We start from the raw sequence: 15,476 nt of genomic DNA, 5'->3' as shown, positions 1-15,476 counted from the left end.
AAAACACAGCCATGAATAAAGAATGGTACCAGAATGTCCTCCAAGAGCAACTTCTCCCAACTGTCCAAGAGCAGTTTGGCGCCCAACAATGCCTTTTTCAGCATGATGGAGCACCTTGCCATAAAGCAAAGGTGATCACTAAATGGTTCATGGAACAAAACATAGAGATTTTGGGTCCATGGCCTGGAAACTCCCCAGATATTAATCCCATTGAGAACTTGTGGGCAATCATCAAGAGACGGGTGGACAAACCAAAAACCAACAAATTCTGGCAAAATGCAACCATTGCTTATGTTAGAATGGACAGCTATCAGTCAGGATTTGGTCCAGAAGTTGATAGAGAGCATGCCAGGGAGAATTGCAGAGGTCCTGAAGAAGAAGGGTCAACACTGCAAATATTGACTTGCTGCATTAACTCATTCTAACTGTCAATATAACTTTTTGGTACTCATAATATGATTGCAATTATATTTCTGTATGTGATGTAAACATCAGACAAACACAATTAAAAACCAGAGGGCAACAGATCATGTGAAAATATAATTTTGGTGTCATTCTCAAAACTTTTGGCCATGACTGTAGTGTTAAGAAGATAGCAAAGCATTTTCAAGTTGCCCTTTCCTCAGTTTGAAATATTATTAAGAAATGGCAGATAACAGGAACAGTGGAGATTAAGATAAGGTCTGGAAGACCAAGCTAAATGTCTGTGAAAGCTGCTTATAGGATTGCTAGTTCACAATACCAGTAATTTTGATTAGGCGTGCCCAAACGTTTGCATGCCACAGTAGTGAATATTACATAGGCATAAAATGGAAACTTGGTGGGGACACCCTCTCCCAACATTGATTTGTAACCTTATCTAACCACTTGCAACTACAGTGGAACCTTGGATTAAGAGTAACTTGGTTTGAGAGCGTTTTGCAAGAAAAGCAAAGCTTTTTAAAAATTTGTAACTTGGTTTAAGAGCAATGCTTTGCAATAAGAGCAAATACTCACCGTGCACACTCCGGTTCTGTCCTTTCACCACGTTCTGACCCGCTCTGGAGGTAACTTTCTGTACATATGTACTGTATACTGTATACGATTGTATAGTACAGTATATACGATATAGCATATCTATCAATTTGGATTTGTAGATACAGTATTGTACTTTCTGCTAACCTGTACAGCACATTGCTTGTACAGTAATCTAATTGTCTGTGCAGTATTCCCACCCCACATTTGGCTTGGCTCTGCCCTTATTTTGGGGAGAATAGATTTGGGGTGTTTTTTTGTGTATTGTACTAGAATAAAGGTTGTCATATTTATACACCATTTTCCTCTCTCTATAGTACCTCCCGCACAACATCAATTCTATTGTAAGTTAACGTGCAGTTTAATTTGCTTTGTTTTTTTACTGTACTGTAGAGTATTTTGTATTAGTGTAATGGAATAATGGTATATGAATACAGTACATTATTTTGTATTACTGTAATAAGTTTATATAAATACAGTGAATATTTTTGGGTTGTGGAACGAATGGTCTGCTTTTCCATTATTACCTATGGGAAAATTCGCTTTGATATAAGAGTAACTTGGTTTAAGAGCTCACTCCCGGAACCAATTATGCTCATAATCCAAGGTTTCACTGTAATGCTGTAATGCCTTTCTCTATACCCCTTGTCTCAAAACAACTGTATTAGAAATATATTGATAAGCACTGGTGTAGAGAATGCTCTCTGGGCTTAATACATCAGCAGCTGCATTGTAGTTTGTTACAAAGTATCAGTTTCAATGCAAGCACTTGAGCCCATATGTGTAATGCTTTCCCTGGGTGTAATTGTCTAGCAATAGCAAAATACACAGAAAGAGTAGTCTACCTGGCCCACTATAGGAAATAGGCTCTTTTGTTATTTCATACCATTTTTTAAGTCTAGCCAACTTTTATAAGATTCATTAAGATTATTCAAGAAAGCTACAGGAGAATGTCTCCTTTCTTGTACTAGAAGGGTGACATGGAATTGGTCAGGTTGCCAAGAGGACTACTTTGTTTTAATTACAACAAGGTAATGGAAAAGATCCAGCTGAACTCCAACGGATAAATACAAATTCTTTTTTTTTTTCGTCTTAGATTAAAAAACATCCATGTTACATATAATAACACCGGCTTGTACACACTGGTAGATGGCGGATAATTACCAAACTACGCGTTTCGGCGGGACGCCTTCCTCACGTCCCTGTGTGTCCCTGCTCTGAACACACTGATCGTCATTGTGGTATAATAATGAAAATTGTGTTAATATAGGCAATGTTTTTACGTATAATGTGTAAATATGGCCATCTAGTGGCCAGTTTGGGTACTGCTCCCTAGTAAAAAGAATCGGTAGGGAACAGTTCATCTCTGTAGCTCGCCCACAGGAGGAGGAGCCAGCTGCAGGATATAGGCTGACTCCATTTTAGTTTAGTCAGTAAGGAGAACTATGGTATACTGCAGAAAGCTGTATCTGTGGGAGGTATAGGGAGAAGGAGAAGTGTGCAAGCCAATTAGATACCACAGGACAAAGAAAGTGGGTGTCTGTGGCAAAGTCAATTCGACTTGACTAACAGGGTCACCCCAGGGAATCCACATTACTTGAGAAGGACTTCAGTGAGGATGGGAAGAGGGTCACCTCTATTCCTTAGTAATAAGTACCAGGCCTGAACTCTAGTTTCCCGCGTTGTGACTGACTCCAGCGGTACTAGTCCTAGAGTGGAGGTTTGTCATAGACTTGAGCGAACAGGTTGGCCTGGATTCACTAGTAGAAGAGCTGTGTCACATAACTGACGATTACCGTGATACAGAAAGGGTACCTGTGGGTGAGACTAGACCAGAACGCTTATGGACTTTATGACTTTATTGTGTGAAACTGTTTAAGTGTTGAGCCCACAGTGATGATGTGACAGAAATACTGTGTGTAACTATTAGTAAAAGACTGTTGGAAACAAAACTAGAATCTGTGTCTGTGAATTCACAGCTGGAAATCCTGGTCTGCACGAAGGCCTAAACACAGGTATGGCTTGCACACATAAAGACCAAACACCCAACTTGGAACACCGCAGCCCATCCCTTTCCCTTTTCTCATTGGAGGTGGCCGGAGCGCTGACCACCAAAGGAGGACTGCTGAGCAGACTATTGCCTGCGACTACTGCCCCTGCCACCCCCGCGACATTATTCCCAGATAATATATTGAATAGCAAGAAAAAAATGTTTGTGACCTGGAAAAAAATTTTTTGTTCAGATTTCTTTTTAGTTTTCACTGTGCAGTTAAGAAAACATGTTAATTTAAATAAAATTGCTTTGTTTTGGACATTTCTGTTTACTCAGCTTTGCTAATATGTTATTGATTAAGTCATGTACAGATTATATGTGGTTTTTGGGGGGTTTCTGCTGCTGAAATGAACTAAAAATGTATGTGCGTTTTATTATCTGCAGATTATCTTCATCCCATTCAAGTCGATTGGGAATATCAAAAATCAAAGACTAAAACGCATGTTTGTCACAAGGAAATTGACATGTTGCAGTTTTAAAGAACACACAGTAGGTCAGTTTCCGCAGCTTATATAAACACAGTGTGGATGAAATTTCTTTAAATCTCATACACTTTGCTAAAACTATAATATGCTGCGGTTTTTTTGCTCAGTGAATGTATGCAGCATCAACAACTTATCAAATACTCATTGTGTTAGCTTAAAGGGAATCTGTCAGCAGGTTTTTGCTATCTCATCTGAGAGCAGCATGATGTACTGAAGGCAAAGAGATCCTGAATATAACAATGTATCACTTAGATTATTGGGTGAAGTCATTCTCACACAATCAGAATTTTTAGAGTCAGCCATCTAGCAGAGGAGTGAGCCATCCCGCCCACACCAGGCTCTCAATAGAGATTGGACATTGACAGTGAGGTGTCATTCAGAGGAGGGGGCGTGCCAGAATGTCTTGTGCGTGAGATTGTAATCCGAGAAATGATAAGTCCTGCTGCTTACACAAGCATAGCAAATAAACAACAGATCAGACCTTAACAAGACAGACATTCATTCATTAACAAGACAGACATTCATGAATTCTATGTTTTAATCCCTGCATTATGCTGTTTTCAGGTTACATAGCAAAAACCTGCTGACAGATCCCTTAAACTTAGCTTTTTAGTATGTTTTATTATGTTTTTACAGCAAAGTTGTGTATGTGTATATATATATATATATATATATATATATATATATATATATATATATACCCATTGTATATACAGTGGAACCTTGGATTAAGAGTAACTTGATTTGAGAGCGTTTTGCAAGACAAGCAAAGCTTTTTCAAATTTTGTAACTTGGTTTAAGAGCAATGCTTTGCAATAAGAGCAATTCCCACTATGCACACTCCCGGTTTCGTCCTTTCACCGCGCTCTGACCTGCTCTGGAGGTAACTTTCTGTCCATATGTACTGTATACTGTATGCAAGAAGGGAAAAAGGATTCCAGCATCCACGTCCAATGGTTATATAAAATCGTCTTTATTGAAAACACATTAAAATGAAGATAGAGAATCACATCCTGGGAAACAAAATCCCTATGAGGACAAGGATATGGAGATGGTACGCGTTTCGAGCGATTAGACGCTCTTAGTCCTGATCCATAATGTTGCAACGCATGTCAGGGATTTAAAGGAAAAAGGGGTGTGTAAAAAGGATATGACATCACATCACTGGAAAAAGTCAGACAAATAATGCGTGAGCGGTTATCCATATAAGGCAATACGTAATAAAGTGAACCACATATGAAGAAGATTTTATAAAGAAAAACACATAAAAACATACAAAAAATACGAAAAATGTGTAAACTATGCAAGAGATATAAAAAAATATATATTTTTCTAGTAAACACATTGTTTTGATAACCTTAGTGCGGGATCGCAACACCCTTAGCAAAAACTCGCAAAAAATACATCAAATACACCAAATACATCACTCGCACCAGATCAGATCCTTGCAACTGGCTTTCTGTAGTAGGCTCATACAAATGCGGCCAGAAAGTTTGCGGCCTGTGCAAATATATGCCCAATGTGAAAAAGTAACTTCTAGTGTTACAAAAAAAGAATACAAGTTCAATTCTTTTATTAATTGTGCAACTACTCACGTGATTTATGTCATAACATGTAGTTCATGTAATGTTCAATATGTGGGCAGCACAGGGCGCAGCTTGGATTTCCGAGCATTTGTATGATGCTGGAAACAGAAGCAGCAGGAGTCCATCAGGTGCGTCCCAACATTTTATCTCTATTCATGGAGGTAACAGATAGTTGCAGGGTCAATGCTATAGAGAAAATTGTATTACCACACCGAGGTGGGGATATAGCAAAGATTATGCACAAAAGGGAAGCACAATGGATTTTCTTGTTGGGGACCAGAGCGCCTCTTGGCATGAATTTGAGGGACGAACTCAAAAATATATATTAAAGCACATATAACGAACTTAAAAATTAAATATTTATTGTATGGTAAATGATAGATAGTTTTGTCAATTTTTGTCTCTATTTCCTGCTAAGATGCGCTCTATATGTTCATACATATATTTCTTGTCCACATGCTTACATATTTATGTGTCCATTCTTTACAAATTGGATGACTATGCATGAGGCATATGTGTCTACATATGTATACACGTATCCGTATTCATTTCTGTTATATTTTTTCATGTTTTCATTTTTTAGGAAAACACATATGGTTAATGCACGTGTGTCCATATGCTCTATACAATTGTATTTATGTTTTTTCATTTTATTTTTTTTTTCAGTTTCTGATGTTAATTTTTATATTTGTTTCTTGAGATACATTAGAGTTCCATATGGGATTTCACATGTATTGGAGACATTTGGAATATGACCCATTTTTTTCATTCCTATACGGATACATGCGGTTTTTTTTTTCTCTAAGAGTGTTGCGATCCCGCACTAAGTTTATCAAAACAATGTGTTTACTAGAAAAATATATATTTTTTTATATCTCTTGCATAGTTTACACATTTTTTGTATTTTTTGTATGTTTTTATGTGTTTTTCTTTATACCATCTTCTTCATATGTGGTTCACTTTATTACGTATTGCCTTATATGGATAACCGCTCACGCATTATTTGTCTGACTTTTTCCAGTGATGTGATGTCATATCCTTTTTACACACCCCTTTTTCCTTTAAATCCCTGACATGCGTTGCAACATTATGGATCAGGACTAAAGGGGGCTTTACACGCTACGATATCGTTAATGTTTTATCTTTGGGGTCACGTTGTTAGTGACGCACATCCGGCGTCATTAACGATATCGCAGCGTGTGACACTTACCAGCGACCTTAAGCGACCTCAAAAATGGTGAAAATCATTCACCATGCAGAGGTCGTCCCAAAACCAAAAATCGGTAATGGTTGATTATCGATGTGGTTCATCGCTCCTGCGGCAGCACACATCGCTGTGTGTGACACCGCAGGATTGAGGAACCTCTCCTTACCTGCCGCCGGTCGCAATGCGGAAGGAAGGAGGTGGGCGGGATGTTACGTCCCGCTCATCTCCGTCCCTCTGCTTTGATTGGCCGACCGCTTAGTGACGTCGCGGTGACGTCGCTGTGATGCCGAACGTCCCTCCCCCTTGAGGGAGGGATTGTTCGGCAGTCACAGCGACGACCCGACCAGGTAAGTGCGTGTGACGCTGCTGCAGCGATAATGTTCGCTGCAGCAGTGATCACACGAAATCGCATGCACGACGGGGGCGGGTGCTTTTGCGTACGATATCGCTAGCAATTGCTAGCGATAGCGTAGCGTGTAAAGCCCGCTTAAGAGTGTCTAATCGCTCGAAACGCATACCATCTGCATATCCTTGTCCTCATAGGGATTTTATTTCCCAGGATGTGATTCTCTATCTTCATTTTAATCTTTTTTCAATAAAGAAGATTTTATATAACCATTGGACGTGGATGCTGGAATCCTTTTTCCCTTCTTGGAATCCATAGCCTGGCCGGTCTATCTTTCCCGTGCACCTGTCCTCCAATTGGGTCTCCATCAGACTGGGTGAGCTGAACTTTTTCTTCCTTCCTTGATTGTATACTGTATACAGTATACCATTGAACAGTGCAGTATATACTATATAGCATGTCTATCAATTTGCATTTGTGGATACAATATTGTATTTTCTTTCTTCTAACCAGAACAGCACATTGCTTATACTGTACCTCCCGCACACCAACAATTCTATTGTAAGCTCAAGTGCAGTTTAATTTCTTTTACAGGTTTTTTACTGTATTATACACTATTTTCTATCAGTGTACTGTAATAATGTTATATGAATACAGGACATTAGTTTGTATAACTGTAATAAGTTTGTATAAATACAGTAAATATTTTTGGGTTGTGGAACGAATTGTTTGCGTTTCAATTATTTCCTATGGGAAAATTCACTTTGATATAAGAGCAACTTGGTTTAAGAGCCCACTCCCGGAACCAATTATGCTCGTAATGAAAGGTTCCACTTCATATATACATATATATATACACATATATATATATATATATATATATATATACATTACATATAAAGTGCTTTTTTGTAAAAAAATATTTGCTGGTATGCATCTCTGAGGTGAGGAGTGGGGGGGGCTGTCAGGCGACATTGAGGAGCAGGGGGGGGGGGTGCCGGTGCCAGTGGAGAGAATGGACGATCATGTGAGCACAATTATGAGGGCTGTATGCTTGTGGCCACTTTCTGATTTCAGGTTCCAGCCTCAGTCAATTCATTTTCATTGAACTTGTCTGTTCAGCATGTGACCACATCTATGTAAATCGCATACTTTCATAACCTCACACTCTCACCGCCGGCACTAGAGAATCCTGACAGCGTACAGTGTGCGCACTGTGAGAATTCAGAAGGCTGCAGTCAGAGTGACACAAGGAGTGACTGCAGACTCATCACAAATTTGGACAACCCCTTTAATCAGGGGTGGGGAACCTCCGGCTCGCGGGCCGCATGCGGCCCACCATGACCTTTTATGCGGCCCCCGGGCAGATTCCCGGGGGTGGCAGTCCTCCGTGGTCTTACTGGCCGCCGGCCCTTTAAGTCTTCACATGTGCTGCTTGCGCGCACCAATGAGCTCTTTCGCTGGCAGGTGCCAGCATGCTCAGGACTGACTTTGTGGGCGGGTTTAGCGCTCTGCGCTTCCGTCCCACAGCAGCTTCACTGTTTACAACATTGTGTCGCCCACTCTCTGCCCCTTCTCCGGTGCAGCGTGCAGCTCCAAGTGCTGTGTGCTGCCGCTCCCCGGCGCTGTGTGCGCCCGCTCTCTGCCCAGCGATGTGGATCACCCCCACTGTTGAGTTCTCTCCAGTGCTCCGTACCACCCCAAGTGCAGTGTACCCCCTAGTGACGTCTGTGCTCTGCAAGTGGTGTCTGTGCCCCCCAGTCTCCTCCTAGTGATGTCTGTGTGCCCCCCAATCTCCTCCTAGTGATGTCTGTGTGCCCCCCCCTTAGTGATGTCTATGTGCCCCCCCCTTAGTGATGTCTGTGTGCCCCCCCTTAGTGATGTCTGTGTGCCCCCCCCTTAGTGATGTCTGTGTGCCCCCCTCTTAGTGGTCTGTGTGCCCCCCCCTTAGTGATGTCTGTGCCCCCCCTTAGTGATGTCTGTGTGCCCTCCCTTAGTGATGTCTGTGTCCCCCCCCCTTAGTGATGTCTGTGTGCCCCCTCCTTAGTGATGTCTGTGTGCCCCCCCTTAGTGATGTCTGTGTGCCCCCCCCTTAGTGATGTCTGTGTGCCCCCCCTTAGTGATGTCTGTGTGCCCCCCCTTAGTGATGCTTGTGTGCCCCCCCTTAGTGATGTCTGTGTGCCCCCCCTTAGTGATGTCTGTGTGCCGCCCCCTAGTGATGCCTGTGCCCACCTAGTGATGTCCGTGCCCCCCCTAGTGCTCTCTGTGCCGCCCTAGTGATGTCCGTGCCCCCGCAGTGCCGTCTGTGCCCCACAGCAATGCTTATGCCTCCCTGTGACCTAGTAATGTGTGTTCCTCAGCATCTCCTATTATGTATATGCTCCCAGCCCCTCCTGTCATGGATATGCCCCAGCGTCTCCTGTGATGTGTATGCCCCAACCCCTCCTGTGATATATACGTCACACACTGGGGTATATACATCACATTGGAGATGCTGGGGCTGTACATATCAAAGCAGGGGCTGGGGGCATATACCTCACAGGAGGGGCTGTGCGCATATCCCTCACAGGAGGGGCTGTGCGCATATACCTCACAGGAGGGGCTGTGCGCATATACCTCACAGGAGGGGCTGGGCGCATATACATCACAGGAGGGGGCTGGAGGCATATACATGTCCCAGCCCCTCGTGTGATGTATGTGCCCCCAGTGTCTTCTGTGATGTATATACAGCAGTCCCAGAGTCTCCTATGTAATCTATATGCCAACAGCCCCTTCAGTCATGTATTTGTCTCTTGTGATTTATATACTCCAGTCCCTGTGTCTGTTGTGTGATGTATATAGTCTACCAATCTTATTATCACAAAGAGTTGCCTGCGCTCCAGACCGTGACAAACCTGGAAAAGAGAGAAGCAACATAAGTATCACCGAATATCACAGCCGCACAAAAGAGAACCAGCTCCGGCCATCACAATAGGGGTGAGTTAATTAACTGTTTGACCAAATATAGTTGGTTCATTTTCACATTGATAATTTTGTGCGGCCCCCGAAGGTTGGCAGAAATTTCCAAATGGCCTCCGGCAGTAAAAAGGTTCCCCACCCCTGCCTTTAATGTTCCTAACAACATAAATAAAAACATAGTAACCCTTAACTTGTCAGACGGCACAAGACTTTATTAAAGAGATTGTCCACTACTTTAACATTAATGACCTTTCCTTAAAAATGGGGTCACTCGTGTGGGGTTTCCACTGTTTAGGCACATCAGAAGTTGCCAAACACACCATGAAGTCCACTATGGATTCCAGACAATTTTGCATTCCAAAAGTCAAATGGTGCTCCTTCCCTTCCAAACCTTGCCGTTCACCAAAACAGTAGAATTCCACCACATATTGGGTATGCATATGCATGATAAATTACACAACAAATTGTACAGTGCATTTTCTCCTGTTTGGGTATAAAGTAACATTTTTGTTGGCAAAAGTAAAATTTTAAATTTTTCCTTTCACATTGGTTTAATTCCTCTGAAGCACCTCAATGGTTAATAAACTTCTTTAATGTGGTTTTGAGCACTTTGAGGGGTGCAGTTTTTACAATGGTGTCACTTTTGGGTATTTTCTCTCACATAGACCTCACAATATGTCATGTAAAAACAATCTCAGGATCACTGGGATTCGTTAAAGCATTCTAGAGCTATTTCCTCATAAAATGACAATAGTCAGAATTGAAAAAATTGGCCAGGTCAGGAAGGGTTTTGGTGAAGGCGTTATGCGCATGAGCAATGAGATCTGCACATAGTTTAGGCCAGTGCTTTTTTTGTAAAAAAATTATTTGCTGGTACGCATCTCTGAGGCGAGGAGCGGGAGGGGGGGGATTTGGGGGCTGCGGCGGGGTGTGCCGGTGCCAGTGGAGAGAGTGGACGATCATGTGAGCAGCACAAGTATGAGATTTGTATACTTCTGGCCACATTCTGGTTTGATGTGTCCAGCCTCAGTCAATTAATTTTCATTGAGCATGTCTGTTCAGCACGTGACCACATCTATGTAAATCGCATACTTGCAGCTTCATAACCTCCCACTCTCACCACCGGCACCAGAGAATCCTGACAGCGTGCAGAGTGCACACTGTGAGAATTCAGAAAGCTGCAGTCACAGAGTGACACACAGAGTGACTGCAGACTCATCACAAATTTGGACAACCCCTTTACTGCTCGTAACAACATAAATAAAAACATAGTAACCCTTAACTTGCCAGACGGCACAAGACTTTATTAAAGAGATTTTCCACTACTTTAACATTAATGACCTTTCCTTAGGATAGGTCACAAATGTCTGACTGGTCGGGGTCCGGCACCTGGCAACCCCGCCAATTCCCTACTCCAGGTGTCGGTGGTGGCAGGTGGCCGGAAGTGCTCAGTTCTGGATCTGCTTCGTCTTCTGATAGTGGGAGCAGTCTTCTATTAAAATCAATGGGGTGGATGTGCAGTACCCGGCCGCGGATACCATCAGAGGACGGACCAGATCCAGAAATAAGCATTTCCGGCCACCTGCACCATAATCAGCTGATCAGTGGGGGTCCCATTGTGCTCACATCAGAAGCAATGTGCAAAAGGGACCAAGGCCTAATGATAAGACATAGTCAGTATCACAAATAAACATTTACATTCAGGTACCTTATAGATGATGTTGTCTCTAGTCATTTCTTTCTATTCTCATCTTGTCCTGACGCAATGATGCCTTTTCACATTCACATCTCATCTCTGCAGATTTCCATCTTCTCCGGTCTTCTGCAGCACATCCCGACACGATGCCCCTAAAAGTAGCAGAATGATTATAATACTTCTACTTAAAAATATCTTCCCTACACTGTGCCCCAGAATAATTAATGGCCCCTCAGAGTGTTCTCTGCACAAAATATGACTCACACTGTCACTTTTATGGTACATGGCCTACATATTCCCTCTTTCCAAACTGAGCCTACTGTTTACAGTGTCCTTTACATTGTGTCCCCTTATACTGCCCAGTCTTTATACTGTGCCCTCATCACACTCCCCCTCCTTGCTATAACCTCACACTGTCATCCCATTCTGCCCCCTCTCCATACCACTCCCCTCTACTACTCAGTCTTTATTCTGTGCCCCTCACATTCTTCTCATCCCTGTCTCCTCACTACCTCCTTTGTGTCCATATACTTTTCCACCTCACTCCCCATCCTGCCCACTAGCTCCTCATACCATGTCACTCTTTATTCTGTGCCCTCAAAATTTCTTTCCAGTTTGCTCCACATCCTCTCTGTCCCCATGCATGAAACCTCATCCTCTCTGTCCCCATGCATCACCCCTCATCCTCTGTCCCAATGCATCACCCCTCATCCTCTGTCCCCATGCATGAAACCTCATCCTCTCTCTCCCCATGCATGAAACCTCATCCTCTCTCTCCATACTGTGTCCAAAGATACTTCCCCCTCCCCATCCTCTCTTCCCACCATACTCTGTGCACAGTTCCCTCCCCCACCCATACTGTGTATATACATATTGCCCCCTCCCCACCCTCTGTCCCCCCAATGTGTGTCCACAGATGGTTCCCATTCCCCACCCTCTGTCCCCCCATAGTGTGTCCAGATAGTTCCCTCCCTCACCCTCTCTCCCCCATACTGTTTAATAAATACTCCCCTCTTTCCCATAATGTTCCTCCTCAATGTCTTCTTCAGCTCCACAGTGGAGCACTTATCAGCGTTTCTCTGCCTCCTCCGCGCTGCAGTGCTGGCTTCCGGGTCAGCAGTCTGAGCAGCTGACCTGATCACATGAAAGCAGGGATCATTGCTTTAATTGTCCTCGCGTCTGACAGATGCAAGGACAATTAAGCAGTGGGAGCCGCTGCACTTTCTATGAGTGCGGCTGTCAGCGTGACAGCCACTCTCAGAGAATAGCCGACTCCCACCCCGGCAGACTTCCACACCGCCGCATCAAGCAGCCCGACAGCGCAACGCCAGCTCCCCCTAGAGACACCTCTGGCTTGTGCCTCCGCTCCACATGGCTAATTTGTATAGTTTACAAATTAGCCATGCGGACAGAGCCAGAGGCGCTCTTCAGATTTTCTGGTACGCCGTATCGGCGCGTACCACTGCAAAAAAAGCACTGTATATATATATATATAGATATATATATCTATATATATAATTGCCTTATTCTGTCTGTCTGTCTGTCTGTCTGTCTGTCTGTCTATCTGTCTGTCTGTCTGTCTGTCATGCTCCGAAATTGTGTCCTTACGGTGACACAAAGCTGATTGGCCGCTGGGCTCGCCATGGCCCCGCCCCCCACACGGATTGGCCTCTCGCCCCGGCTCTCTGCAGGCCCCGCCCCCCTCACGCAATGCACGCTCGCTCTGGCCCAACTGACACGGAGTCCCGATTCCCAGGTGAGTACACACACACATCAGATCACACTCACTCTCACACTCACTCTCACACACACCTCACACATCACAACATGCTGGGATATCGCTTGCTTCTACACCGGCTCCGTCAGGATCCCGGCAGCGCCAGACATAACCTTGCGATGCTGGGATCTTGACGGAGGCCGTGAAAGCTGGTAACCATTATACACATCGGGTAACTAAGGTCCCTTAGTTACCCGATGTGTATCATAGTTACCAGTGTACACCGGCTCACACTCACTCTCACACACACCTCACACACACATCACATCGCATCCACACATCAAGGTCCTGCAGCTGCGGAACATACACACACATAACAGCACACACACACACACATACACACACAAATCAGATCACACTCACACACACCTCACACATCACATCGCATCCAAATACTCACAACATCCTGGGATATCGCTTGCTTCTCGGCGGCGATACTGTGCTGTTGTGAGCTTCCAGGACCTGCCGGGGGATCACATGGCCAGAAGCATGTGATATCCCCGGATGTTGTGAGTATCAGCGCGTATGTGCAATATCGTCAGTGTGTGTGTCTTTGTGTGTGAGTGTATGCGATCGGGTGTGTGTGAGTGTATGCGATCGGGTGGGTGTGAGTGTATGCGATCGGGTCGGGGTGTGTGGGTGTGTGTGAGTGTATGCGATCGGGTGTGTGTGAGTGTATGCGATCGGGTGTGTGTGAGTGTATGCGATCGGGTGTGTGTGAGTGTATGCGATCGGGTGGGTGTGAGTGTATGCGATCGGGTGGGTGTGTGTGGGTGTGTGTGAGTGTATGCGATCGGATCTGTGAGTGTCGGCAGAGGAGCACGGCGTGCTGGAGGAGGCTGAGAGGAGAGAGGCTGAACCTCGGGAAGGCTGGGATGGGGAGGCTGATGCTGGAGACGGAGAGGCTGATGCTGGCGCAGAATGGCGGATGGAGCACCTTTGGGAGTGCGCAGCATGGCGGATGGAGCACGTTTGGGAGTGCGCAGCATGGCGGATGGAGCACGTTTGGGAGTGCGCAGCATGGCGGATGGAGCACGTTTGGGAGTGCGCAGCATGGCGGATGGAGCACGTTTGGGAGTGCGCAGCATGGCGGATGGAGCACGTTTGGAAATGCGCAGCATGGCGGATGGAGCACGTTTGGGAGTGCGCAGCATGGGGGATGCAGCACGATGGGGAGTGCGGAGTATGGCGGATGGAGCACGTTTGGGAGTGCGCAGCATGGAGGATGCAGCACGATGGGGAGTGCGGAGTATGGCGGACGGAGCACGTTTGGGAGTGCGCAGCATGGCGGATGGACCACGTTTGGGAGTGCGCAGCATGGCGGATGGAGCACGTTTGGGAGTGCGCAGCATGGGAGATGGAGCACGATGGGGAGTGCGCAGCATGGCGGATGGAGCACGTTTGGGAGTGCGCAGCATGGGGGATGGAGCACGATGGGGAGTGCGCAGCATGGCGGATGGAGCACGTTTGGGAGTGCGCAGCATGGCGGATGGAGCACGTTTGGGAGTGCGCAGCATGGCGAATGGAGCACGTTTGGGAGTGCGCAGGATGGGAGATGGAGCACGATGGGGGGTGCGCAGCATAGGGGATGGAGCACGTTTGGGAGTGCGCAGCATGGCGGATGGAGCACGTTTGGGAGTGCGCAGCATGGGGGATGGAGCACGTTTGGGAGTGCGCAGCATGGCGGATGGAGCACGTTTGGGAGTGCGCAGCATGGGAGATGGAGCACGATGGGGAGTGCGCAGCATGGCGGATGGAGCACGTTTGGGAGTGCGCAGCATGGGGGATGGAGCACGATGGGGAGTGCGCTGCATGGCGGATGGAGCACGTTTGGGAGTGCGCAGCATGGCGGATGGAGCACGTTTGGGAGTGCGCAGGATGAGAGATGGAGCACGATGGGGGGTGCGCAGCATACGGGATGGAGCACGATGGGGAGTGCGCTGCATGGGGGATGGAGCACGATGGGAAGTGCACACCTCCCCCCAACACACACACATACGCGCGCGCTGCGCGCACTGCACAACACACCACACCACACACACACACTGGGAACCACAAACAACTGCCCTACACAGACACCCACACACACAGACAACGTTGCACACACAAATATACGCACATACCGCACAACACGCACATTGCACAAAACATACCTCCCCCCAAAACACACCACACACACACAACGCTACAGACACACAGCGCTCCACAAACAACGCAACACACAAACAACACCGCTCTCACCCCCCATCACACCCAGACAACATCCAGAACATGTACAGCGCCCTACACAAACACTTGGTAACTACACACAACAACATCTATATATATATATATATATATATATATATATATAT

General features: G+C 45.5%; 1 protein-coding gene across 2 annotated transcripts in view; it reads right to left on the bottom strand.

The window, feature by feature from the left end:
* LCK (LCK proto-oncogene, Src family tyrosine kinase) overlaps positions 1–15,476 on the bottom strand; it is a 189,473-nt gene that overhangs the window by 90,241 nt on the left and 83,756 nt on the right. The gene's annotated exons all lie outside the window — the stretch shown is intronic.

Source organism: Anomaloglossus baeobatrachus, chromosome 2 (genome assembly GCF_048569485.1).
Source record: "Anomaloglossus baeobatrachus isolate aAnoBae1 chromosome 2, aAnoBae1.hap1, whole genome shotgun sequence".
NCBI lineage: Eukaryota > Metazoa > Chordata > Amphibia > Anura > Aromobatidae > Anomaloglossus > Anomaloglossus baeobatrachus.
Note: the sequence above shows the minus strand (reverse complement) of the source record. Positions and strands in the feature narration are given on the sequence as shown.